At 42.1% G+C, this 26620-nt stretch overlaps 1 long non-coding RNA gene across 2 annotated transcripts; it reads left to right on the forward strand.

Moving 5' to 3' along the window:
* Positions 1-5827: 5827 nt before the first annotated feature.
* LOC141117571 (uncharacterized) lies at positions 5828-16227 on the forward strand. Of its 2 annotated transcripts, none has more exons than XR_012237174.1 (3): positions 5828-5980; positions 7942-8141; positions 13582-16227. It is a non-coding gene; the product is annotated as an uncharacterized lncRNA (long non-coding RNA). The 2 variants fall into 2 exon arrangements; XR_012237176.1 differs by having other exon boundaries at positions 7942-8035.
* Positions 16228-26620: the final 10393 nt, after the last annotated feature.

Here is a 26620-nt window from a genome sequence, read left to right on the forward strand (position 1 = left end):
GCCCAGCATCCCTGGGGTATACAGGTGGAGACTGAAGTCCCATCCACCTTCACAGGAAATCCATCCTCTGTTAGTTGAGGGCAGAGTCCAGCAGTCCTCGGCCCTGTTGCCAGCCCTTCTGCTGGAAACCCCACACCATCTGTTCCAGCTAACTGTTGGGGAGGGAGGCCGACTGCCCCGCCTCCCTGGAACTCTGTAGTTGTTGCCGGTGCTGGGCAGAGGTTGGTAACACTCTGCCCTGTTGCCAGCACTTCTGCTGGGGACTCCGCATCCTCCGCTCTGGCTAACCGTTGGGGCAGGAGGCTGGCTTCCTCCACTCCCAAACTGTGTAGCTGCCATTGGGGAGGTGAGCTGGCTGCTTCCTTTTCCATTCCCTCATCTGGTTGCTTGGACGACATGTCTATGGTGCTGTCTCCCAGGTGCATTGATCTTTGCTGGGGAGGGAAGGCCACTTACTCCACCCTGGCCAACTGTTGGGGAGGGACAACACACACCTCCTCTCCCTTCTCCCCCTGTATCTGCTGTTGGGAAGTGATTGCCACCTTCTCACCCTGAGCCTCCGAAACTGCCACAGGTGTGGGGCAGAGGTCTTGGACCTTCTGTTCAGTTACCAGATCTTCAGCTGGAGAAGTTTGTTTTAACTCCATAGATGCTGCTGGCAGAAAATCACATGTCCCTGTCCGTGTTGTGGGAGAAGGGCCGACTACCTCTTCTCTCAAGAAGGCCGAAGCCACTGTTGGTGCTGGGCAGAACACAGTGAACTTTGGCCCTGATAGCAGCTCTTCTGCTGGAGGCTCATCAGGTTGTTCTTCCTCAGCAGAAAAGTCTATCAAATCCCATGTCTCTGCAACTGATGCTTGGGGATAGAGGTTCACCATCTCCTGTCCATGGAACCCAGAGGATGCTGTCATTTCTGGGCAGAGGTTAGCAGAGCTCTGCCCTGTGGTCAGCACTTCAGGTTTGGGGACGGCAATCTCCGGATTTTCCACTGCCGATTCTCTGGCATGCTACTGAACTTGTTCTAGCAGTTTCCTGTATGCCCTTTCCAGATGCTGTTCCTTCCTTAGCAAATGGTCCAGATCAGGTTTGAGCTCTGAGACCCCTGCAAGACCGAGCATAGACTCTCTATATTCTCTCAGGTCCTCAAGGTCAGGTTCCCCTTCATCGCCAAACATAAAATGATCTGTAAGGCTCTCCTACAGCAATCCAGGGCCGCCAAAGTCATATCCCTCCGGAGAGCATTCTGTTGTCTCCCCTAAATATCCCTCCTCTGCGTGCCATTGCAGAGCCCGATAACGATTGTCCAGCTCTATCTCCTGCTGGACCAGCCTGTCCAACTCAGTCACCCATTGCTCGTGGGGTTGCTCTACCAGGAATGCCATCCGCAATGCCCGTTGGTCACTGGCCCGTTTCTCTTGGGTCGGAAAGCACTTGCCCTGTTTTATACCAGCGAGCTGAAGGGCTCCAATCCAGAGCTTCACCCGAATCAGCTGCCTGAGCTCCAGGTATTCATCCTCATACACCGTTCTGGTGTATGTTGAAAGGATGATCTGCAGCAGCCCCCCGGAAACTCTGATGCCAGGTCCATATCTCCGCTGGGGTGACTGAAGTCTGCTATGCTGATCTTGGATCCAGTTGGAGGTTTGGATGTCCCAGACTGCAGGAAGCTATCCCACTGCTGCCACCAATGTCACGGAACGTCCCACACTCCGCTTGAGTGCTTCCGTCAGTATACTGCTTCCTAAATTCTGGAACATGAGTCCAATGGATCTGGCTATAGGAACCCCCAAGAACTAGACAACACCAGTCTTGGAGTAAAATCAGGACTAACTCTTTATTTGAGATCTCACACACATTTATACACCAGGATGAATCAAAGCTAACCTAATTAACATGAGCTAATTTCCTACAAAATTTACCCAGACCAGATGACAGACTTGTGGGCACCGAGCTTCACACAGTAGTATAAAAACAATAGCTGGAGCTAATTACAATTAACAATACAAACATAACCTAATTAACATGAGCTCCAATAGGAGTCGTCCCGTCTCCTACATTGTATAGAGGACAATGTGATCAGCTCATTCAATTAACATACATTACCATAAACATCAACACAGGGTTAATTAGAACAAACAACAATGAGTTGAATACCCTTAGAACCTAGACTAAACTTATTTACATTAAACACATTATAGCTGACATCAGACAGGTGAGTGGAGTTGATGACATTAGCATCTTCTCACAGGATGTGTCCCAATAGTATAATTCAGTCTTATCATTCTAATATGGCATATAACGGGTTCCAGAGTCTGTGTGTTTTGGGGGGACATGGAGCTGAATCCAAAGTAACACCAACCCCAGGGTCCCCAGGCATACAGCTCACAGAGAGCACCATTCCCCCAAATGCTAGGGCCCATAATCGGTGGGCAAGAGGCTAGTGTTCAGTCCCCTCCAATAGCCTCTGTCCCGGGTGAGTCTGTCACAGATTACAGTCATAATACGGTAACCTTGCCTTACCCATTTAATAGATATAAAATATACTTCAATATATAATTCCACAAAGGAAATGGGGACAACTTGGCAAGCGACATTTTGTATGTATTAATCACAATTTACTCTTGTAAAATGCCGACAACCAGAAAATAGATTTTTATACTGTATATTGCTTTTATCTTTTTCTAATAGTATTTTATGTGCAACATACCATCAACATTAAAGTTTTTTTTTTGGAATGGCACCGAAACGCATGTCAACAATGCATTCGAATATGCAACAACAAAACAGGTAGAAATCCCTCTCTCCTTCTTCTCTCTCCTTGTCTTCTCTCTCTTCTCTTTTGTCCTCTCTCTTCTCTTTTGTTCTCTCTCTTCCCTTTCTGTCTCCGATGGATGCTGTATGTCCTAATTAGTGGAGGTATTGTAATCCCTCGTGCATCAAAAGATAACAAAAAGAGCTTCCATAGCGTGATAAAGTAAAGTCACTTTATTTTCTTTAAAAAACATGTATAAAACAAAGAGTGTAATATAAAAAAATATCCCAAAAGCTTTTGTATTCCTACCCAGTAGGTGACTGGGATAGTGTACAAAGGTTCCTGACAGATAAACAAAGTAAAAAAATCACTCCTCTAGAGCATAGAGCGAGATGGGGGATAAAACAGCCAGACGCTGATACAGCGTTCCACCCTCTTTTGTGCCCGGAGGTGACGTGAAGAGCGTGATGCCGTCATGCGCGCTTCGTCACACGACGTCCTCAGCGACGGTTTCACACTCCTGCATGTTGTGAACTTTATAAGGAGAGAGCGTCCATGTTTGGCCCGCCCCTCGGGATACAAACAGCTGTTAGCATGTATATCTCCTAAGGGGCTACTATTCAGATAGTTTAGTCTAGGATAGTTTCCCATCGGCCAGATTAGGAAGTCTATGTGTAAAGTGTATATTCCCATTTTAGCAAAATGAAATTATAACAAGGATCATGGAAGCGCTCTCCACTAAAATATAACAAAAAACATACATTCATAATATATGCACTTAAGAGAACTGCCCCTGCTGGTCCATAAGTAAAAAGACATGTAAACCAGTCAGGTATATTACCCGATGTTATAAAGGGTAGATAGCAATACACCTGAAGTATAATTAAAATAAAAATTGATGCAATAAAATTAAGCATATAAATTGGATAAAACATAGAGTACAGTTCCATACCCAAAATTATGAAATAGAAGATAACATAATAATACCAGCCACATTGAGGCGTCCTTGGACACCTAACAATAATGCATATATACCAAGAATTATAAAAGTATATTGATATAGATGTGTTACTCCCTGAGACATGGGGGACATATTGAGCCTAAAAGAGGGGAGGGGTATAGTGATGTCCATATCGTATGTAATTAACCAAAACTCCCTTGGCCCCAAAAAATAAAATTAAAAACAAAAAATAATGTAGAAAATATAAAAATAAAAGATAAAAAATATATAATAGATCTGGGTCCATATATGGTGGGTATCTACTCCGTAGAAAATTGAGAACGTACATTTCTGCATAGGGTCCACTTACTGGGTACCAGGGGCGTCGGGAGGGGGTGGCTAGGCGTGGCTGAAGCCCCGAATGTGACCCCGAAAAGCCCCGAGTCTCGGCCATTTATTTTAACATTATTAGCCCCGAGTCCCCCATGAAAGAGCGGTGCCGCACTGCGCATGAGTGGCGGCCGAAAGTGCGGCTCTGCACTGCGCATGAGCAGCGGCCGGGAGTCGGGGCGTGACATGTGATGTCATGATAGGCGGCAGCGGCACACACCGTGATGATGCGTCACGCACAGCCGGCCCCTACCTTCATAAAGCGGCGGCCGGCGGGAGACAAAGCGCGCGCTAACATCGTCTAGACTCAAGGAGAAGGTGACGACATCACACGGAGAGTGACCAGCTGCTTAATTGTTTGATCAGTAGTAGTACAGTAGGCGGCGGCCGCAGCAGGCTCCAAGCCTGGCCGGGCAGGCCCTGTTTGGACTAGTCTCTCAAGTCATCATCAAATCAATCATACCTGCTGCCAGTGGTGGACTGTGTGGTCACTGGTCATCAATCAAGTAGCGCACTACAGGTAACTATATGCAAATGCATGCATGGAGAAAATGCTTATATATGTTATGTCTGATCACATTGATGTTAAAATAAAATCCTATAGTCTAATTTAAATCACATTTAACTAATAATTTAGTAAAAAGTCTTTATAGTCTGAAATAAATTAGAACATTACCTACTGGCTACCTAGATTACCCTTACTTTACCCATTTAATATAATATATACTTCAATGGAGAAATGGAGAAAATGCTGGCTTGATGTCTGATCACATTGATTTTAAAACAGAATCCTATAGTATAATTTAAATCACAGACTGTGTTTATTATAATAATTTTGTAAAATAGAATGTTGGTTTAAGACAGTCTGAAAGAAATTAGAACATTACCTACCTAGATAGATTACAGTCATAATACGGTAACCTTGCCTTACCCATTTAATAGATATAAAATATACTTCAATATATAATTCCACAAAAGAAATGGGGACAACTTGGCAAGCGACATTTTGTATGTATTAATCACAATTTACTCTTGTAAAATGCCGACAACCAGAAAATAGGTTTTTATACTGTATATTGCTTTTATCTTTTTCTAATAGTATTTTATGTGCAACATACCAGCAACATTAAAGTTTTTTTTTGGAATGGTACCGAAACGCATGTCAACAATGCATTCGAATATGCAACAACAAAACAGGTAGAAATCCCTCTCTCCTTCTTCTCTGTCCTTCTCTCTCTGTCTTCTCTCTCCTTGTCTTCTCTCTCCTTGTCTTCTCTCTCTTCTCTTCTCTCTCTTCTCTTTTGTCCTCTCTCTTCTCTTTTGTCCTCTCTCTTCCCTTTCTCTCTTTGCCTTTTTCTCCCCTGTGACCTGTCGGATCATGTATGGTGCAGGTGGTACATAATAATTTGAGTCGAGCAAGCATGGTGGTGGGAGTGCCAGTGGGACCCTATTTCAATTGTAAATGCCCAATTGAGGTTTCATGTAGTTTAGAGCAACCACCGTTAGCACTACTTACTGCTAGCCTAGCGCATTCACTTTTACATCTATACTATTAATATTTTGAGGCCAACACAGCCCTGCCCTGCTGCCTGTTATGTTTTAACATGATTCATGTTACAGTCAGATAATAAATTGCTGATGCTATCAATACCTTGCCAATGCCACTGATTTGGTTAGGCTATAATAAAATGTATTTGTCATCTAGGAGAATTAAAAACCTCCCAACCCTGTATGTGGTTTGTATATTGCATAATGTTTTTGGCCAAACACAATGCAGCTGTTGACAGCTTTCTGCTTTCCCTTCATTAGAAGTTGGTCATGCTGACTTGATGGGCACTGGTAAGGCTGAGCCTGAATGGAAGAGACACCAAAGAGGCAAAACCCCCCTACGACAACAGGTAAGTAGACAAAAAATTCTAAATAAAAAATATATTTTCCAAAAAATGACACTTCATTTGCAATTTTCAATAGTCTTGCCATAAAGATTTAAAGTTTTTCAATAAAAGTAATCTGGAGCATGGAGACTGTCTGTCAGAAGGGTTTATTAATGTAAAAATCTGTCATGTGAGGCCACGGTGTTGACACTACCAGTAGAAAAGTTTCTAACAATTCATAAATTTCAACTGACACCTCATTTATTTAAACTGGCTTACTGTAGGACAGTGATTTTTACCCTTGGCCCCCCAGATGTTTTGGAGCGACATTTCCCACGATGCTTGAATACACTGCAGAATATGCGCATCATGGGAAATGTAGTTCCTAAACATCTGGGGTGCCAAGGTTCTGCATCACTAGTGCTCTAGCATCATAATAACCCTATACTGGTTATGGTTAGAGTACACATTTAAATGATCACTGAATTACATAATCTACATAACCACTTTTTAGTGCTATTTGCACTACAGAACGTGTTCCATAGGAAACCTTGGTAAATAGACTGTAATGCAAATCTTCAAAAAGCACTATAAATGCACAGGTGTGAATAATCCAGCCTTACACTCACTGTCTTCATGAGCAGAGCAGTAGAATTCTTCTTCTTGGAATTGGAGCATCAGCTGAACACTCAGGCCTTGTTCACACCTATGCATTTTTTGTTGTGTTTTCATTTTTGCAAAAGCACACTACAATCCATTTTAAAGTGGTGTTCCAGAATAAGAAAAAAAAAAAAATCATGAATGTGCCAAAAAAAAAAAAAAGAATTTTTTTTTACTCACCTCTAAATGCCTGTTGCTAGGGGGTCCCTCGTAGTCTGCCTCCTTCAGTGCCTGGGCTCTTGACGTCACTTCACCTCGGCGCCGGAAGTCCTCAGCTCTGCCCCTTCCCTCTTGTCAATCTGCACGGCCAATTACGGCGCGTGCCGCCGCTCGCGCATGCGCAGTGGGTGCCCAGCTGTAAAGCCATAGCCAGGCACCCACAGTTACAATGCCGGCGCCACCGAACGGAGGGGGAGATCCCCCGCATTGCTGGACCCTGGGACAGGTAAATGTCCGATTATTAAAAGTCAGCAGCTGCAGTATTTGTAGCTGCTGACTTTAATTTTTTTTTTTTTACATGGGAACCCCTCTTTAACATGGTCTCCTATAGTAGTTGACATCTGTGCATTTTACGGAAAGGGCCAGGCCGCCATAGACTTTTTTCTGGTTTTTGGTTACATAGAATTAAATGGATCAAAACAAGCATGTATTTAAAAGTGCAAAATGCACCTGCCATATGAAAACTGTAATCATAGCAGGTTTGAATTAGGCCTTAGAGAATGAATGCCTACATATCACAAAATTTATATCCGCCTTTGAGAGCTCAAAGACCTGAAATAGTGTGGTCCATGTTTCAGTAGATAATAAATGTGTCAAGCGATTTTCAATTTTCCAGTGTGATGTTGCCAGCGCACGCTTGCAACCACTGCTGCAGCCTGTAGTGAATAGTGGGTGTGATAGGGTTAGGGATTTGATTCAGAGTTCTCACTTAATCTAAGACCTACGTGTAAATCTGTTATAAAATATAATGCCTGCTTTTCAGTCTCTTATGAAATTAACCTTTGTCTGCTGACACATTATTCTTTCGATGAAACTGCTTTTATTGTAACCTTTGGCTGCTGATACATCATTATCTGTCGAAACTGCTTCTATAATCTGATATCTATGTTGTACTTTGATACTTGTGTTTATATAACCCACCTTATAAAAGATTCAATAAACCAAGACAGTTCAGATCAAAACGGGACATCAGGACTCGTAGATTGATATACAGATTCTCTGTTTCTGTGTCTATTTCTTTAAGAGCTAAGATTTGACAAAGCAATATAAACTTAAAGCAACTTATTTAGAAGTTGCCCCTAACGTTTTGGTGCCCGAAACAACAGGGACCCACCGATGATACTACAAGAGGTGGCTGAGCTACGCTGACGGAACGAAAGGACAGGCATTCCGGGAACCACAGATCAAAAACCTGGCCAGGTAAGAAAAAGCTTTATTTTTCTTATATTCTGTGCTCCCCTGATTTGTGCCTATCCGTTCTGTCAGTTACGGTTCTCCTGGTTTTAAAACACCAGCCTCTGTAGTGGTGAGTCTAGAATTACTGCATATTGTGGTTTATATTGCTGGAATTATTTGTTGTTTGTTGTCTGTCTGTCTGTTGAGAAAGTGAATGAGCCTTGCCTAGGTTGGTATGAATTGAAAGAATATCATCCCAATGAGCAGTGGAATGCGCCCTTACCTCGCAAGAGGACTTTGGGGGTCTGCCGCTTAAGTTTGATATTCAATTTAATTCATAAACCATAGGCGGGTTGCGAGTATAAGCCCTGTCTGCTCCAAAAAAAGCAGGGATAAGAGTGTCTGAAGAGGGATCCCAGATACGGGGGGGGGGGAATAAGGTCTCCATAAAGTCCGGAGATCTAGTCGGATACCTGGTCACTTCAAGGAATGCTTGTATATGTTGTAGTCGTCAGTCTGGTCATAATATTTGTCAGTTGACTAGCATATAAAGTAATTCGGTTTCAAGAATCTCATTCAGGAGAGGTTTTTAGTATTCTGGCATCCTAGGAGGAAAAGGCAACGAGGAACTAGTGTAACTTGGTTAAGTGTTTTATATTGTACACTAAGTGTCCAAAAACGCTACCTAGGCAGGACTGTCAGAATGGGCCAGAGGAACACAAAACCCAGTCAGGGAATTGTGGCACATTACACAGTGCCACAGATAATTAAAAACATCTGTGGGGAAGAAGAAGCGCGGGACTTAAAGGATGTCCTTCGTAAATTTAAGGTGAAAGGAGCAGCGGGTTTAGACCCGGATGTATGGAGTGAAATAAAAAGGGACAGACAAGGAGAGGTGTTAGAGAAGCAATGGATGCGTCAGGTTCAATGCTTAATTAAGGTTTCAAATAGAGCAAAAGAAGAGGGGTGGAAATATAATCCAGATTGTTATGGTTGGGATATGAAAGATAGAAGAACAAAAAATGTTGAAACCTTACATAATATTACTTCAACCATCCCACCCCCATACACTGATATAGAGAAAAATTCACATAAGTCAGGGTTATATCCTGTACTTGAGGGTAGAGGATGGGTTTGCCAGATTTGTGGATCACAAAATCCCGAGTGGGCACAAGAATGTGTACATTGTGGAGCACAAAAACCTCACCTGCAACCTGTAGCCCCAGTACACATTAGTACACGAACTGTAACATTAAACAATCCTCACCACAGAGACCCAGCTCATCCAGGAGCACCACCCACGGTTACTCGTAACATGGCCATACATACCTGGAAACCATGGTCGTCAGACACACTCATGGCTCTAATTCAGAACGCCCCAGACCCAGTAGCCAAGCCGGCTGCTTTTAATAGATTTGTGACCCAGCTAATGAATACACATAGAGCAACTTGGCAGGACGGGGAAGATTTGTGCAGACATAAAATGACTTTAACTATGTTTAATCAGTTTATGACAGAGATAGGCCCGCATAGACCTGTGGAAGTAGCAGATGCAGACGGCAATCTGGCAGACGGACATGTCAGGCATATCGGCTCAAGGGAGCCTTTTCTTGCTAGATTAGAAGCTTTTTGTCAGGCAAAACAGCAAGAGAGGGGATCCACTTCACCCATGAAACAACTGCCAGGGCAGACGGTATCAGACTTTTACTTATCAATGGAAAGTATGATGGCAGATGAGGGAATGGATTTAGCACTGCCAATTACGATCCGAACCTTCAACAGACAGTTTATGGAAGGATTAATTCCACAGATAAGTGAAAGACTGAAAGCCTGTACACCAGAGTGGAGGGCAATTAGAGATAGAGGGTCGTTGTTACAGAAGGCACAAGGTATAGAAGCAGACTTAGCAGAAAACAGAAATCGAAAACATCCGGCAATCAATACGGTTGTAGATCCCCAAGAACCAAGCAGAGGTTCCTATCGCAAACCCCTTACTTGTTATTACTGTAATAAGACTGGCCACATCAGACGCCACTGCAGAAAGAGAATAAGAGATGAAGGAAAGGAGGGTGTTGATTACCCAGTAAATCAGAGGAGGAACTGGTCTAGGGACAACAATAATGGTGATGTTAGGCGGCAGGGAGATGGTCCACGAGCATGACTCGCCCCAGTTTTAGAAAGATCCAAAACTAAGATGCTTAAGACTACTATAACGGTTGGTAATAAGAAAATCTCTTGTCCAGTTGATACAGGCGCTTCACGCTCGTTACTTTCTGATTCTGAACTACTCCCTGAACAAGAATCACCTGACACTTTATTAATAACTGGATATGATGGCATTTTAGCAGAAGCCCCGCTCACAAAACCCTTAAAAGTTAAAGTAGGGAACCATATGTTCCTTTCACGTTTTCTGGTATCTAGAGGAGCCCCCACTAATTTGCTAGGAGCAGACATTTTGCAGAAAATAGGGGCTAACATTACCTATCACCCCGATGGCACTGTCACCTTAGCTATAAGGGATGATCAAGAACACATGGAGATGTGTAACCTGATACAATACCTGGAGGAGGAATCGGAACTGTCCGGTCCATCACCTCCAGATTTGGATCAGATCTTGTCATCCCTTCCGGACGAACTATGGGAAAAGCATCCAGCTGATGTTGGACTTTTGCCCATACCTCCGGTTACCCTACAGCTGATTCCAGGAGCAGTGCTACCCCAACAAAAACAGTATCCACTCAGTGCACCCCAAGAGGCGGCCATTGAAATGCAGGTCCAATCCTTCTTAAAAAGTGGAGTTTTAAAAGAAGTAAAATCACCGGCAAATACTCCTTTGTACCCGGTTAAAAAGAAAACGATAGCCGGTAGTCCGGTTAAGTATAGGATGGTCCAAGACCTCAGAGCAATCAACAAAATACTAGCCCTGATGACACCTTTAGTACCCAATCCACATACGTTACTGTCACAAATACCCTCAACTAGTATTTACTTTACGGTTATAGATTTAACGAATGCTTTCTTTTCTGTCGCACTTGCTGAAGAATGCCAACCATGGTTCGCATTTTCAATAAAAAATCGGCAACTAACCTGGACACGCCTACCTCAGGGTATGGCGCATTCACCTACCTTGTATTCGCAAGCATTGCAAACGGTGTTGGGAGAATGGGTACCACCAGATTCCTGTGTATTGTTACAATATGTGGATGATTTATTGTTATGCTGCCCGGACAAGGAAACTTGTTTGGATACCACCCTTAATTTGTTGCGATTTCTAGCAGAAAAGGGTTGCAAGGTTAATAGGAACAAATTACAAATGTGTCAGGAAAAAGTTATCTTTCTGGGACATTGTATATCACAGGGTACAAGACATCTCACTGAGGAGAGGGTTCAAGTGATAAAGGGAATGTTACCCCCACGGAATTTCAAACAATTGCGTATGTTTTTAGGTATTGTGTCATATTGTAGACAATGGATACCACCTGCTAGCGCTTTGATGCAGCCATTATACGATTGTTTGAAAATTGTACCGTATGTGCTTACAGAAGTAGCTTATGAGTCGTTTATCACTTTGAAAAAGTTGTTAATTTCTGCCCCGGCCATTGGTATTCCGGATTACACTAAGAAATTCAATCTATACGTTGCTGAGATCACTGGACATGCCACAGGTGTTCTGACACAGGCACATGTAAAACAAAGACCAGTCACTTACTTTTCAGCAGCACTAGATCCAGTGTCCAGAGGTTCACCGTCCTGTGTACGGGCAGTAGCAGCAGTGTCAATTATCATAGATAAGTCATCAGAGATTGTTCTAGACAATCCAGTTGTAGTGCATACCACACATGACATACATGCCATCTTGTCTCAGGTACAGCCCAAACACATTTCCATGGCTAGGCAAATAAGGTTACAGTGTACTTTGCTCTTACCTCCAAATGTCACTTTTCAGCGCTGTACAACCTTAAATTTGGCCACCTTTTTGCCTCTTCAGTCACCAGATTTGGCAAGGGGGAATAATAGTGCTAATAGTACTAGTGAGAAAGGAAATGAGGTACCTGACACTCTTTTGTTTAAAGAAGTAGATGAACACTATTGTTTTCAGCTCATGGAACAGGAGACAATGGGATTCCCACATGTTACAGATACACCGATTTTAAACGCTGAGCACACTTTGTACATAGATGGCAGTAGGTTTGCTGATGACAAGGGTAAATATCACACAGGGTATGCTGTAGTGACTGATACACAGGTGATTGACACACAGCCCTTACCAGCCCACATGTCAGCACAAGAAGCAGAATTAAAAGCTTTAGAACAAGCCCTAGAATACTTAAAAGGACGAGAAGGGAATATTTACACTGACTCCACCTACGTTTATGGTGTAGCGCACGATTATGGCCATATATGGAAGGCTAGAGGTTATCTGACAGCAGCAGGTACACCTGTAAAACATGGAGAAGGGATTAAGAGAGTCCTGAACAATCTTCAAAAGGTTAAACGAGTGGCCATCATGAAGATAGCGGCACACACGAGCGCAAAAACAATTGAGGCAAAAGGAAATGCATTTGCAGATTTGACTGCAAAACAGGCAGCTCTAGGGGAAGGAAGCCCTGAGACCTTAGCAGCGGTAGAGGTGAGTATCCCAGAACCAACATGGCAGCAGCTGAGTAAATTACAGGAGCAAGCAGGGGAGAGCGAGAAAGATAAGTGGGTCAGGATGGGAGCAGCACCAGACCTTGACAATGTATGGAGGGAAGGAGGCAAAATATGCCTGCCTGCCTCTCTGTACCCAGCAATGGCAGCGGCAGTTCACCTACCCACACATGTCAGTTCCAATTCCATGTATAGGATTGTGAACCAAGGATGGCTCGCCCCTGGATTCAGTAGTACTGCAAGAAACTACTGTGCAGCCTACCAAATCTGTCTCCTGAATAACCCAGGACAGAGAGTAAAAACCCCAAGAAAACACCAGGTCTGGGCCCAATACCCCTTCCAGAGACTGCAAATTGACTACATACAAATGCCTAAGAGCGGCCTCTTTGAGTTTGTCCTCGTGTGTATCGATTTATTCTCAGGTTGGCCTGAAAGTTATCCAGTAAAATCAGCTACAGCAAAAGCCACAGCTAAGAAACTGATCACTGAGTTAATACCTAGGTTTGGTCTTCCTGAAACCATAGAATCAGATAGGGGAACACACTTTACAGGAGAAATCATGCAGAATATAATGACCATGTTAAGGGTTCAACAAAGTTTTCACACCCCTTACCACCCACAGAGTTCGGGATCAGTGGAGAGAGTAAATGGGACAATAAAGTTAAAAATATAAAAAGCCATGCAAGAGTTAAACAAGCCATGGCCTGAATGTCTGCCTTTGGCTTTATTCTCTATAAGGTACACTCCAACAGGAAAAACAGGATTATCCCCATGTGAAATACTTTTTGGTAGTGCACCTAGATTAGGTCTATACTTTCCACAGAGTATGCAATTGCAATGTGATAGTTTGACTGCATATGTAATACAATTACAACAACGTCTAACTAAGATCCACAAAAGTGTGTATTCTTCTCTTCCAGACCCTAATTCAATAGCAGGTACACTGCTACCAGGGGATTATGTATATGTAAAGAAACACACCAGAAAGACATTGGAGCCAAGGTTTGAAGGTCCTTATCAAGTGCTTCTGACCACGGCCACTTCAGTAAAGCTGGAAGGAAAACCTACCTGGATACACGCATCACACTGCAAGAAACAACCCAAGAAAACAACATGATGAAATATCTACTTACATATTTTCTGTTGAAGATTGTTGTTTTACAAATACATGCATGGACTCCTGGTATTAATGTAATAGAGGTAGAGGAAACAGCAAATTTTAAATGGGTTATAGATGATCCTAAAGTAGCAAATGATTCAGGATATGAGATGAATAAGTATTATGATGTAGGTAATTACACTGTTAAAGGACACAGGCGACCATTTCATATAGATGTAGGTATTGCATGGATACAGGCAGACCCACTCTCAGAAGTAACTATAACCTTCCAGTGGAATGACAATATGCGCTTTCCTTTCAATAACAGTAAAAATCATAGGTGCCATAAAATATCCCTTTCACAGACGTGGAAACAAGCACGGGAACGGGTAGTAGGACGAATGTACCAAATATTAGTCCATAAAGCAGGGGGAGAAAATATATCAGAAGGGATGCATAATCTAGCAGATATTACCGTTAATCAATCAAGTACTTTCCTCTGTGCCTCTTGGTGGAGGGAAGAGAGAAATGATGGGTGGTATTGGAATGCAGAGGCCTATGGATTTCACATACAAATGGAGGAAGAAGTAACGCCAATAATTGAATCTTCCATATTAACACCCATACCAAACACTTGCATAAATGTATCAACATCACAACAGAAAACAAAAATAAAATTCAATATCACCTTTCCCCCGATACCGGAGTGTAGGTATAAGCGGGAATGGTATGATACTCTATTAGGATTAACAGGTACAGGAATGGGAATTTTAAACTCGGTCGAGATAGAAGAAATGAACAACAGATGGAAGCATGCAGGGGGACACATAGCTGACAGCTTGACTATCACAAGCAAATGGTTACCCACCGCTTTTGAAACCCAACTGCAAGAAATACCCCTATTACAATTTTTGGGAGGGTTAATAAATCACACTATAGGAGCAGAGCTCCAGCTGTGGAATCAAAGTCTCAAAATCAAAACAGTTTGTAAATTTCACACAGTGCTCTTTTAACCTCTTATCCTATCATATACAAATAAATAGGGCCAGGACTGAACTACAGTTGGGAAATTATCATACCTGGATGAAATATTTTAAAGGTCTAACTGACGATGGTGTATGGTTCCAAGTAAAAGGGGATAAGGTAGAATGTGAGGATAAATGGTGTTGTAGGAAGGTTTGAAGCATACCGGGTAGCAGATGTAATGGAAATGTGTAAAATAGTGGTCATGCCACTAGTAATTAAAAACGAGTTTTGGTATCCAGAAATATATGGGAAATATGTAGATAAAGGAAACAGAACCCATGATTTAAATCTATGTGAAGGAACTAATAAGGGAATGGTATGTGGCAGAAGTTCCCCAGTATATGAACCTTGCTTGTTAAAATACCAAACTAGTATATGCAAAATGCAAAGAACACCAATAAATGTGAACAATAGATTCATAGAAATAAGACCCCAGCATATTTGTATCATTACTAATGACAACCGCACCATGTTAGCGTTAAATAAATCGGCGCCGTTTGCGGGATGTATAAAAAAGATTAAAATATTACAATGGAGTAACGACACCTATCTTTTTGAACCAGACGCCGATAAGGTATTCTCTTCAGTTTATGAGGTACATAATCTCACTGACATTACATCCTTTATAATTTCCTTAGACCCACTAAAACAGGTTTTGGAACAATCAGAGTTGTTAAGACGACACATAGAAACACTAGAACATACCCTACAGAATAACCTCGTATCTGCAATAATTGCAAAGGTAGACTAGTGCATCTTTCCTCACAGATACAACAGGATACTGCACCACATTGGTGGGATATATTTAGTGGAATGTCTTCTACAGCAACCAATACCTTTCACTGGTTGTTAAGTCCAATGGTTATTATTATTTTAATATTAATTTCACTCACAATCACAAATATATGTGTATACAGGAAAATAAATAGGAAAATTAGGAGAATAGACAGGGCATACTGATAAATGTGTATTGACATCACCCTACTCCTTCAAAACTCCTCTTCTTGAATTTAAGATGTTGGTAATACCTAGGGGGATGGGTTTTACCCCTCTGACAACTCGCGGTCAGGGAAAGGACTCTGGGGAAAAACTGACTAGAACTTATTCATGAGGACCCAGGGGGAAGGAGAGGATGATGTCAAAGGGGGAAATTGATAGGGTTAGGGATTTGATTCAGAGTTCTCACTTAATCTAAGACCTACGTGTAAATCTGTTATAAAATATAATGCCTGCTTTTCAGTCTCTTATGAAATTAACCTTTGTCTGCTGACACATTATTCTTTCGATGAAACTGCTTTTATTGTAACCTTTGGCTGCTGATACATCATTATCTGTCTAAACTGCTTCTATAATCTGATATCTATGTTGTACTTTGATACTTGTGTTTATATAACCCGCCTTATAAAAAAGATTCAATAAACCAAGACAGTTCACATCAAAACGGGACATCAGGGCTCGTAGATTGATATACAGATTCTCTGTTTCTGTGTCTATTTCTTTAAGAGCTAAGATTTGACAAAGCAATATAAACTTAAAGCAACTTATTTAGAAGTTGCCCCTAACAGGTGTATACTTTTTATAAACAAGAAGAAACTAATCTCACTAACAATAAATACACATATTAAGTTTAAAAAAAGACGATTTAAACATGGGAAAAAAAAAATTATATACCTACCAAGTTCAGTAAAGCAAACTCTAAATTCGAAATAATTTCTTCATAGGATATGTATATCAGAAATGTTTTCAGCAAAAAAAGGGTCAAAAGCATCAGGAGAAGCTGAGTCTCAGGAAGAAGCCGTGAGCACGGATCAAATTTCAGAATGTGATGACTGTATTTTACTTGCAGAGGAAGGCACTTCTAGCACCACAACAGATACAGAAGTGGGTGATGGATCCATTGCTATGACTGCAGTTTGTGATGTTACTGATCTAGGAGATGTGGATAGTGGTTCTATGCAGCCTAAACTAAAGCAATATCCATATGAAATGTTTGGTTCACAAAAGCGATCATTCCAATTTCACTGGTTTGAAAAATATAATTGGCTAGAATATTCATGTACAAAAAATACTGCATTTTGTTTTGCTTGTCGAAATTTTGCCCCAAAAGGCAAGAGGCACAATCTGGACGCATTATTAACCACACAAGGTTTTAAAAATTGGAAACGTGCTTTAGATTCCTTTAAGGAGCATGAAAGAAGTGCTCTTCACAAGTTTAGCATGTTGGCATGGGCAGCTTGTAAAGATGCTAAACTGCGTGGAAATGTTGTAGAACAAATAGAAAAAGCTACTGAACTCCAAATTCGAGAAAGGCGAGAATATCTAGAACGAATAGTTGCAACCACAGTGCTTCTTGCCAAGCAGGGCATATCATTTCGAGGTCATTTAGAAGGAGAAGGAAGCCTAAATAGAGGCAATTTTAAAGAGTGCTTAAATTATTTACGTAAATTTGATCCTTTCCTTCAAAAGTACAAGCCTCCAGGCAATGCTACGTACACTTCACCTTCATCACAAAATGATCTCATACAGTGCTGTTCAGAAGAAGTAACAAGTACAATTGTTAGCCAGTTAAAGAAATCTGGAATGTATGCCATAATGACAGACGAAGCAAAGGATAAAAGAAAAGAGCAACTTGCTATCTGTGTACGCTACGTTGAACCTGACACAAGTGCTGTAAAAGAACATTTCCTGGGATTTTGTGAACTCAAAGATTTAAGTGCAAATTCAATAACAGAATCTTTGGAAGATTGCCTCACAGTTAATGGTTTAGCCTAGGGTTGTCCCGATACCGATACTAGTATCGGTATCGGCACCGATACCGAGCATTTGCCCAAGTACTTGTACTCGGGCAAATGCTCCCGATGCTTCCCCCGATACCTGGAAGTCAGCTGTGATCGGCGCGTGGCGGAGTTACAAGGTTCTCCCCCAGCGGCTTTCAGCAGCTTTAGTGACATACAGCGGTGATCGGTCACCGCTGACTGTCACTGCATCCTCCTCCATGCCCCCTCCTTTCCTCTGTCCCCCTCCGCTGTCCCCCTCTCCTTCCCTGTGTCTCACCGCTGTCCCCTCCGTTCTGCTGTGTCTCTCCGCTGTCCCCCTCCGTTCCTCTCTCCTTCCCTGTGTCTCTCCGCTGTCCCCTCCGTTCCCCTCTCCTTCTCTGTCCCCTCCGTTCTGCTGTCTCTCTCTGCTGTGTGAATGGACAGAGTCAGCTGACTGTGTCCATTCACATAACTGAAACATTGTAATCTCCTGTGATTACGATGTGTCAGTTTATGAATGGAGAGGAGCCGCTGTCTTCTCTCCATTCATTCTCAGTGCAGCTGAGGCTGCAGAGAAAGGGACTGGGGAATCTCTATCCTCTGTCTCTTTCTCTGTCTCAAGGGGGAGATATCAGAGGTCTGTTAAGACCCCTGATATCTCACCAAAGCCCCCCAACAGGGCTGATTAAAAAAAAAAAACAAAAAAAAAAACATATAAAGAATAAAAAAAATATTATTGTAAAAAATAAAAATTGTAAAAAAAAACACACACACACACACATACACCGTTCACCCCCCCCCCAAAAAAAAAGAAAACACTGTCACGTGACATTAAAAAAAAGTATCGGTAACGGTATTGGCGAGTACTTGAAAAAAGTATCGGTACTTGTACTCGGTCCTAAAAAAGTGGTATCGGGACAACCCTAGTTTAGCCAATGTCCTCTGTGTGGCTCAAACGTACGATGGAGCTGCAGTTATGAGTGGTGTAATTGGTGGTGTACAAGCAAAGTTTCAGAAAAAACATCCTGAAGCTATTTATGTTCACTGTTATGCCCATGAACTAAACCTTATACTCTGCTATACCTGTAAAGCAATCCCAGAGGCTTCAGATTTTTTTCAAACACTAGAAAACCTTTACACTTTTTTTAGTGTTTCTTTTACACAGCACCAAAGTTCATTGATGTTCAGGCGCAATTTGGACTAAAAGAAACAGAACTAGTACAGCTCTCAGAGACACGTTGGTCTTGCCAGATACGTTCTATTACTGCCCTAATACGCAACTTTACAGCTGTTGTGCAGTGTTTTAAAGAGGAGAAATCTGCCATAGCCACTGGCTTGTTGATTAAATTGCGCAGGTTATCAATGCGTTACTGCCTTTTTGCATTTGAATTGTTACTGGCTACTACAGAAGGTTTCCATAAGTTGCTTCAGAAGGAAAACCTAGATTTGTCTACTGCATTAGAGTATAAAAAAGATGTTTGTACTTCATTGAGATCTCTAAGAACCAATGCCAAATCAAGAGATATACTTCAAAAAGCTGTTTCTTTGTTTGACACTGACACTGAGAATCCACAAACATCCAGGCAAATTAAAAAACCAAAAATGATGGAAGACTTTTTGTACGAAGCCAGACCAACACCACGTGATCATTTGTCAAGTGAAGATGATCTTAGAACAAAAATCTTTTACCCTTGCTTGGACCGAATGCTCTCTGAACTTGACCATCGTTTCTCAAGCATTAAAGAAAATTTGGTCAAGGGCATTGAGGCATGCAACCCACTTTCTTCATCTTTTCTGTCAGAAGACATAAAGGCACTTGCACAACATTACAAAATTGATCTGCACTATGAAGAAGTAGTTGTTGCTAAAAACTTCTTTGAACGCAAAAAACAGGAAGGTGTGGTACTACCCTGTTTCCCCAAAAATAAGACCTAGCGTGATTGTCGGTGATGGCTGCAATATAAGCCCTACCCCCCAAATAAGCCCTAGTTAAAGTCCTTGTAGATCTTATTTTCAGGGTAGGGCTTATTTTCGGGGAAACAGGGTAGGGCTTATTTGGAGGGTAGGGATTATATTGCAGCCATCACCGACAATCACGCTAGGTCTTATTTTCGAGGAAACAGGGTAACAGTACAGCACATTTGCAAACTTTTGGATCCTTTAATGTTTCCAACGGTTAAAAAAATCATGCAAATTGTCCTAACAATTCCTGTGAGCAGCTGCTCTTGCGAAAGATCATTTAGTGCTTTGAGACGTCTTCATACATGGCTCAGAGGTACAATGGGGCAAGCAAGGCTTCATCATCGTGCAGTTCTTTCCATTGAAAAGGGCGTTTTGGAATTGGTGTCTGATGAATGTGTAATTGATCATTTTGGTAACAAACAATCACAAAGGCATACCTTGGTTCTCTCAAGAGATTGACCATTACAAGCACTTCAGCTGCCTCAGTAAATTGAATTCGCTCCTGAAACTAATATTCTAAACTATACCTATATTAGGGGTAGGGTAGTTCAAGAATAACAGTTAATGGTGGTTGGCTGTTTGGGATGCTATGTACAGTATCTCACAAAATAAGTACCCATACACCTCACATTTTTGTAAATATTTTATTATAGCTTTTCATGTGACAACACTGAAGAAATTACACTTTGCTACAATTGAAAGTAAAAGTAGTGAGTGTACGGCTTGTATAACAGTGTAAATTTGCTGTCCCCTCAAAATAACTCAACACACAGCCATTAATGTCTAAACCGCTGGCAACAAAAATGAGTTTACCCCTAAGTGCAAATGTCAACATTGGGTCCAAAGTCTTAATATTTTGTGTGGTCACCAATTTCTCACACTGCTTTAACCCTCTTGTGCATGGGAGTTCACTGGAGCTTCAAGGTTGCTACTGGAGTCCTCTTCCACTCCTCCATGATGACATCACGGAGCTGTTGAATGTTTGATACCTTCCGCTCCTCCACTTGCAGTTTGAGGATGCCCCAACGATGCTCAATCTGGTTTAGGTCTGGAGATATGCTTGGCCAGTCCATCACCTTTAAACTCATAAGTCTATTTCCCAAAGACAACCCTTGGATATGACGCTGAGAACGTGCACTCTGACTCAACTTCTTTGGTCGACCATTGGCGAGGCCTGATCTGAGTTTAACCTGTCCTGCTAAACCGCTGTATGTTCTTGGCCACCATGCTTCGGCTCAGTTTCAGGTTATTGGCAATCTTGGAGCCAAGGCCATCTTTATAGAGATCCTCAGTTCTTTCCCATGAGGTGCCACTGTGGCATGTATTTAGATCTTCCAGTATCAGAGCGATAACACCAAGTTTCACACCTGAGACCTTGATGTAACACTAGCGACTAACGAATCACATGAGACTGGGAGGGAAAATGGCTAATTGGGCCCAATTTACCCCCCAATTTGGGGGGTATACTCTTGCCAGCAGTTTAGACATTAATGGCTGTGTGTTGAGTTATTTTGAGGGGACAGTAAATTTACACTGTTATACAAGCTGTACACTCACAAATTGTAGCAAACTGACATTTCTTCAGTGTTGTCAGATGAAAAGATAGAATAAAAGATTTACAAAAATGTGAGGGGTGTACTCACTTTTGTGAGATGCGATATGTACCCCTTTATTGAAAAATTATTTCCTACAGTAAGACAATGTCTGAACAAGTACAATTGTTAGTGAATTTAATCGAGAATGTTTGCCATAGTAGCAGACAAAGCAAGGAAGGGATAAAAGAAGGCAGCAACTTTGTATCTGTGCAAGCAATGTTCAACCAGACACAAGTGCTGTCAAATCTTTCAGTTCATAAAATCCCAGGAAATGTTCTAAGTGCAGATCCAATAATAGAAAATCTTCAAAAGATTCTCTGGCGTGTCACTTGTGTAGACAATCTCTTCTCTGTCTTACTCAGACATCAAAAATCAGTTACTGAAAATGGAATAGTGTAATACTATACTACAGTTTAAAAATGATGGCACTTTACAGTACAGATTGTTTACTATATGGTTAACGAGTAATATTTGTAGTTTTACTACAACAAATTGTTTGCACTTTTATTTAAAGTTTTAAACTGGTGTATTTTCAACTCATGAAGCACCTTGCACTTTTTTTTGTTTTGTTTTTCAAGAAACTCCAAATTGTAGTGAACCAAAATACAAATGGCAAAGATCAAGCTATGGATACTACTAGTACTACAGTCGATTTTGGAGAATTTCTCCATATTGGTTATTTTTACCTCCATTTAGCATTTTGATCTTTGCTATCGTTTGGAGTTTATTGAATAAACCACTGTTATGTGTTAAATGAGTGTTATAACAAGTGTCTTAAATATCGACTAAGAAACCCATGCCATGTTTAGGGTATTCTCTCCTTCCAGTATACCTCTATGAGTCTGACCCTAAAAGTGGGATAGTTCTATCTATACTATAGTCACCAAAATAACTTTAGCTTAATTAACCATTTTTTGTGTATTAATCATGCCCCTGCAATCTGTCTCACTGCTCAATTCTCTGCCATTTAGCTGTTAAATCACTGAATTTTTTTATGTTTTTGTTTTTCAGCCTAGTCATAACCCTGCCTTGTGTGACTAACACAGCCTCCTTAAAATTTTGCTGTCAAGAGACATCTAATGTTTACAATTCCTTTACTGTACATTGGGGTTGATTTTCTAAAACTAGAGAGTGCAAAATGTGGTGCATCTGTGCATAGTAACCAATCAGCTTCCAGGTGGTATTGTGAAAGCTGAACTGAACAAGCTGAAGTTAGAAGCTGATTGGCTACCATGCACAGCTGCACCAGGTTTTTCAATCTACTGTTTGGTGTTTAAAAGTTATCATCTCCTGCACTGTAATTTGCCTTTAGGAGCCACCTCCCGTATCGTATGTGCTTAAGGTTAAATTTACAGAGGAGATTAAAAACCTCTACAGTGAGCAAATTCTGATGGGAAAATTAAACCCTTTTTTTTCATGGCTGTGTCAGTCACATCCAGGGGAGGTGTAACTAGGGCTGCCTGCATCCATTCAAAGGACAGAAACAAAAGTGTTTCAATGCCTAAATGGCAGAGAAACTAAAGGTGTATGGGTGGGGTGGTCTATACACAAATGGATTAAGCTAATTTTGTTGCCTCTTACCTATAGTATCCCTTTTAGTAGTGAATGGACGTGTGTAAACTGCCTTTTATGGATAGTTTTGGACTTCAAGATTTTAAACTGATGTTTATTTCACATCAGTCAGTACCTTGTACTTTTTTGGTTGTTTTTTTCACTAAACTCAAAATTCTAGTGAACCAGAATCAAAAAGGCAAAGATTAAGCTAAAATTGCCAAGCTAAAATTGCTACAAGGCAAGTTGGATAATTTCTCCATATTAGCTATTTTTACCTGCATTTTGCTCTTTGCTATAGTTTGGCATTTATTGAATAAACCCGTTATGTGTTAAATGAGTGTTGTATAACACATCACGCGTCTTAAATATTGCCTAAGACACCAATGCGGCATGGGTTCATTGAGGTTGACTGTAATGAGAGAATAACCTAAACATGGCCATGCCCATGCCATGTTTAGGCCATTTTCTCCTTCCAGTCTACCTCTATGACCCTTGGGCCTGGTTCACACCTATGCATTTTTAGTGCTTTTTTGCACTACAGTCCATTTAACATTGTTTCCAATGGAGCACACTCTGTAGTGCAAATATGCAAAAAGCACTAAAAATGCATAGGTGTGAATCAGGCCTAAGGCTGGATTCACACCTATGCAGTTTTAGTGCTTTTTGCATTTTTCAGATTTGCACTACAGTCCATTTAACATTGTTTCCTATGGAACACGTTCTGTAGTGCAAATCTGCAAAATGCAAAAAGCACTAAAACTGCATAGGTGTGAATCCAGCCTAAAAGTGGGATCATTCTACAATATTTAAAAATATACTATAGGCACCAAAATAACGCTCGCTTAATGAAGCAGTTTTGGTGTATTAATCGTTCCCCCGCAATCCTACATGCAGTCTCACGGCTCAATTCTCTGCCATTTAGCAGTTAAATATCAGATTTTTTTTTTTTTGTCTTTCGGCCTGACTGAGCCTAGTCATGCCTTGTGTCAGTGACTCACACAGCCTCCCTAAAATTTTGCTGTCAAGAGACATCCAATGTTTAGAATTCCTTTACTGTACATTGGGGTTGATTTTCTAAAACTAGAGAGTGCAAAATGTGGTGCATCTGTGCATAGTAACCAATCAGCTTCCAGGTGGTATTGTGAAAGCTGAACTGAACAAGCTGAAGTTGGAAGCTGATTGGTTACCATGCACAGCTGCACCACCAGATTTTGCACTCTGTTTTGTGTTTACAATTTATCATCTGACTCATGCACTGTAATTTGCCTGTAGGAGCCACCTCCTGTATGTCATGTGCTTAAGGTTCAATTTACAGAGGACGCCGAGGAGATTAAAAACCTCTACAGTGAGCAAATTCTTATGGGAAAATTAAACCCTTTTTTCATGGCTGTGTGAGTTGTCAGTCACATCCTGGGGACGAGGTTTAACTAGGGCTGCCTCACCTGCATCCATTCCATGGACAGAAACAAAAGTGATTAAACGCCTAAATGGCAGAGAAACTAAAGGTGTATGGTCTATACACACAGGGCTGGTGCAAGGATTTTTGACACCCTAAGCGAAACCTCATTTTGCCGCCCCCCCCCCCCCCCCCCAGCTTCATCCCTGACTCCTAGTAACAGCGCCCATCAAATGCAACCTCACCAACATCAATCAAAGGCAACCTCACCAGCACTGATCAAATGCAGCTTCACCAGCACCCATCAAATACAACCTCACCAGCACTGATCAAATGCAGGCTCACCAGCACCGATCAAATGCAGCCTCACCAGCAACGATCAAATGCAACCTCACCAGCACCAATCGAATACAACCTCACCAGCAACGATCAAATACAACCTCACCAGCAACGATCAAATGCACCCTCACCAACGCCGATCAAATTCAACCTCACCAGCACTGATCAAATGCAACCTCACCAGCAACGATCAAATGCAACCTCACCAGCACCAATCAAATGCAGCCTCACCAGCACCGATCAAATGCAGGCTCACCAGCACCAATCAAATGCAGCCTCACCAGCACCAATCAAATGCAGCCTCACCAGCAACGATCAAATGCAACCTCACCAGCACCAATCAAATACAACCTCACCAGCAACGTTCAAATGCAGCCTCACCAGCAACAATCAAATGCACCCTCACCAACGCCGATCAAATTCAACCTCACCAGCACTGATCAAATGCAACCTCACCAGCACTGATCAAATGCAACCTCACCAGCACCAATCAAATATAACCTCACCAGCACCGATCAAATTCAACCTCACCAGCACCAATCAAATGCAACCTCACCAGCACCGATCAAATGCAACCTCACCAGCACCGATCAAATGCAACCTCACCAGCACCGATCAAATACAACCTCACCAGCAACGATCAAATGCACCCTCACCAACGCTGATCAAATTCAACCTCACCAGTATCGATCAAGTTCAACCTCACCAGCACCAATCAAATGCAGCCTACCAGGGAGGGGGGGGGACCCCTCGGTACACACAGATCAGTGATTGGCAGATAATTATACACTATATCTGTATATACTTTTTACAAACATTATTATGCAATTTCAGTAACAGTGAAAACTTTTACTCAGCAGATGAGGATCTGACTGGGGCTCACCTTTGCAGCTGCATATTAGTCTCTCTGCATCTGAGGACGTGACCCTGCCGCTGCCAGTGCGAGGAACAAACAATTTTAAATGCTGCCAGCCTCAAATCCAGGCAGGCGCCACTGTCACCAAGCCCGGAGCTCCGCCAGTGTCTCCACTTACGCCTGCCATTGTTCAGGTGGACAGGCAAGTCCAGGAGGGAGAGCGACCAGGGGGGAGGGGGGGGGCGGTGCGTGCAGCAGTGGGCAGAGAGGCAGAGCTGACGATCAGAGGCGCGCAGCGCAGCCGGGGATGTCTCCTTCTCTTTTTTCCTCAATTTGATTCAGTCGGGGCACTATCACAGGCGGCACGCCTGTCACCGCTGCACCTCTGACACTGTACGGAGGGCCTCAGGAGCGGCTGCCTGTTGTGTTGAGCTGGCTGCAGGGAGAGGGAAGAGGGTCACCAGTGGCCGGGCGCCCTAGGCGGAAGTGCGCCCTAGGCGGCTGCCTAGTCCGCCTAGTGGTAGCACCGGCCCTGTATACACAAACTGATTGAGCTAGTTTTGTTGTCGATTACTTGTAGTATTCCTTCTAGTAGTAAATAGATGTGTGTAAGCTGCATTTTATGGGTAGTTTTGGAATTTTATATTTAAACAGATGTGTATTTCACATCAGTGAGTACCTTGCACTTTTAAGTAGTGAATTGATGTGTGTAACCTGCAGCTGTTTGTATTGGATGTTGATAACTTTGTTTTAAGTATAATAAAAATACAACTTATTAAGAAATTTTGTATGCTTTTTTTTTTTACTTGAGACACGTTGATAGTCTGACTTTACTCTTCTGCCAATGTGTTTTGGTGTGCATTGCACAAAGGGGATGTGTGTGCGCAATGCCCAAGCATATATTCTATTTTGCTACTACTGACTTAAACATGGGTTTATATAATATTCGTTGAAGGTGAGGTCAGTTAGCCAGGTCAGTGTAGTGTATCTATGTCAGGTAGGTAAGGTGAGGTCAGTGTATGTATGTCTCTACTGTCCGTCAGTGTATATATGTCAGGTAGGTGAGGTCAGTGTAATGGTCAATGTGTCAGTTAGGTGAGTTTAGTTCCCATCATTTATGGGCAGCACTGGTAAGCCAGGCAGCAACCAGCAAGTTAGCTTACCCCCCACCACACAACCCCACCACCCAGCCAAAAACACCCGCGACACGACCACCCCGGATCCCCCCATGGTGCCACCATTGGCCTTCGGGCTGAAGCCCCTAGTCTTTTTGACACCTAGTAACGCCCCTGCTGGGTACCCTATATGGTGAAAAATAGTGCTCAATGATAAAAAAACACCTATTGTATGATAAAGAAATCTCCAGTAATATCCTA

Source organism: Aquarana catesbeiana, linkage group LG01 (genome assembly GCF_042186555.1).
Source record: "Aquarana catesbeiana isolate 2022-GZ linkage group LG01, ASM4218655v1, whole genome shotgun sequence".
Lineage (NCBI taxonomy): Eukaryota > Metazoa > Chordata > Amphibia > Anura > Ranidae > Aquarana > Aquarana catesbeiana.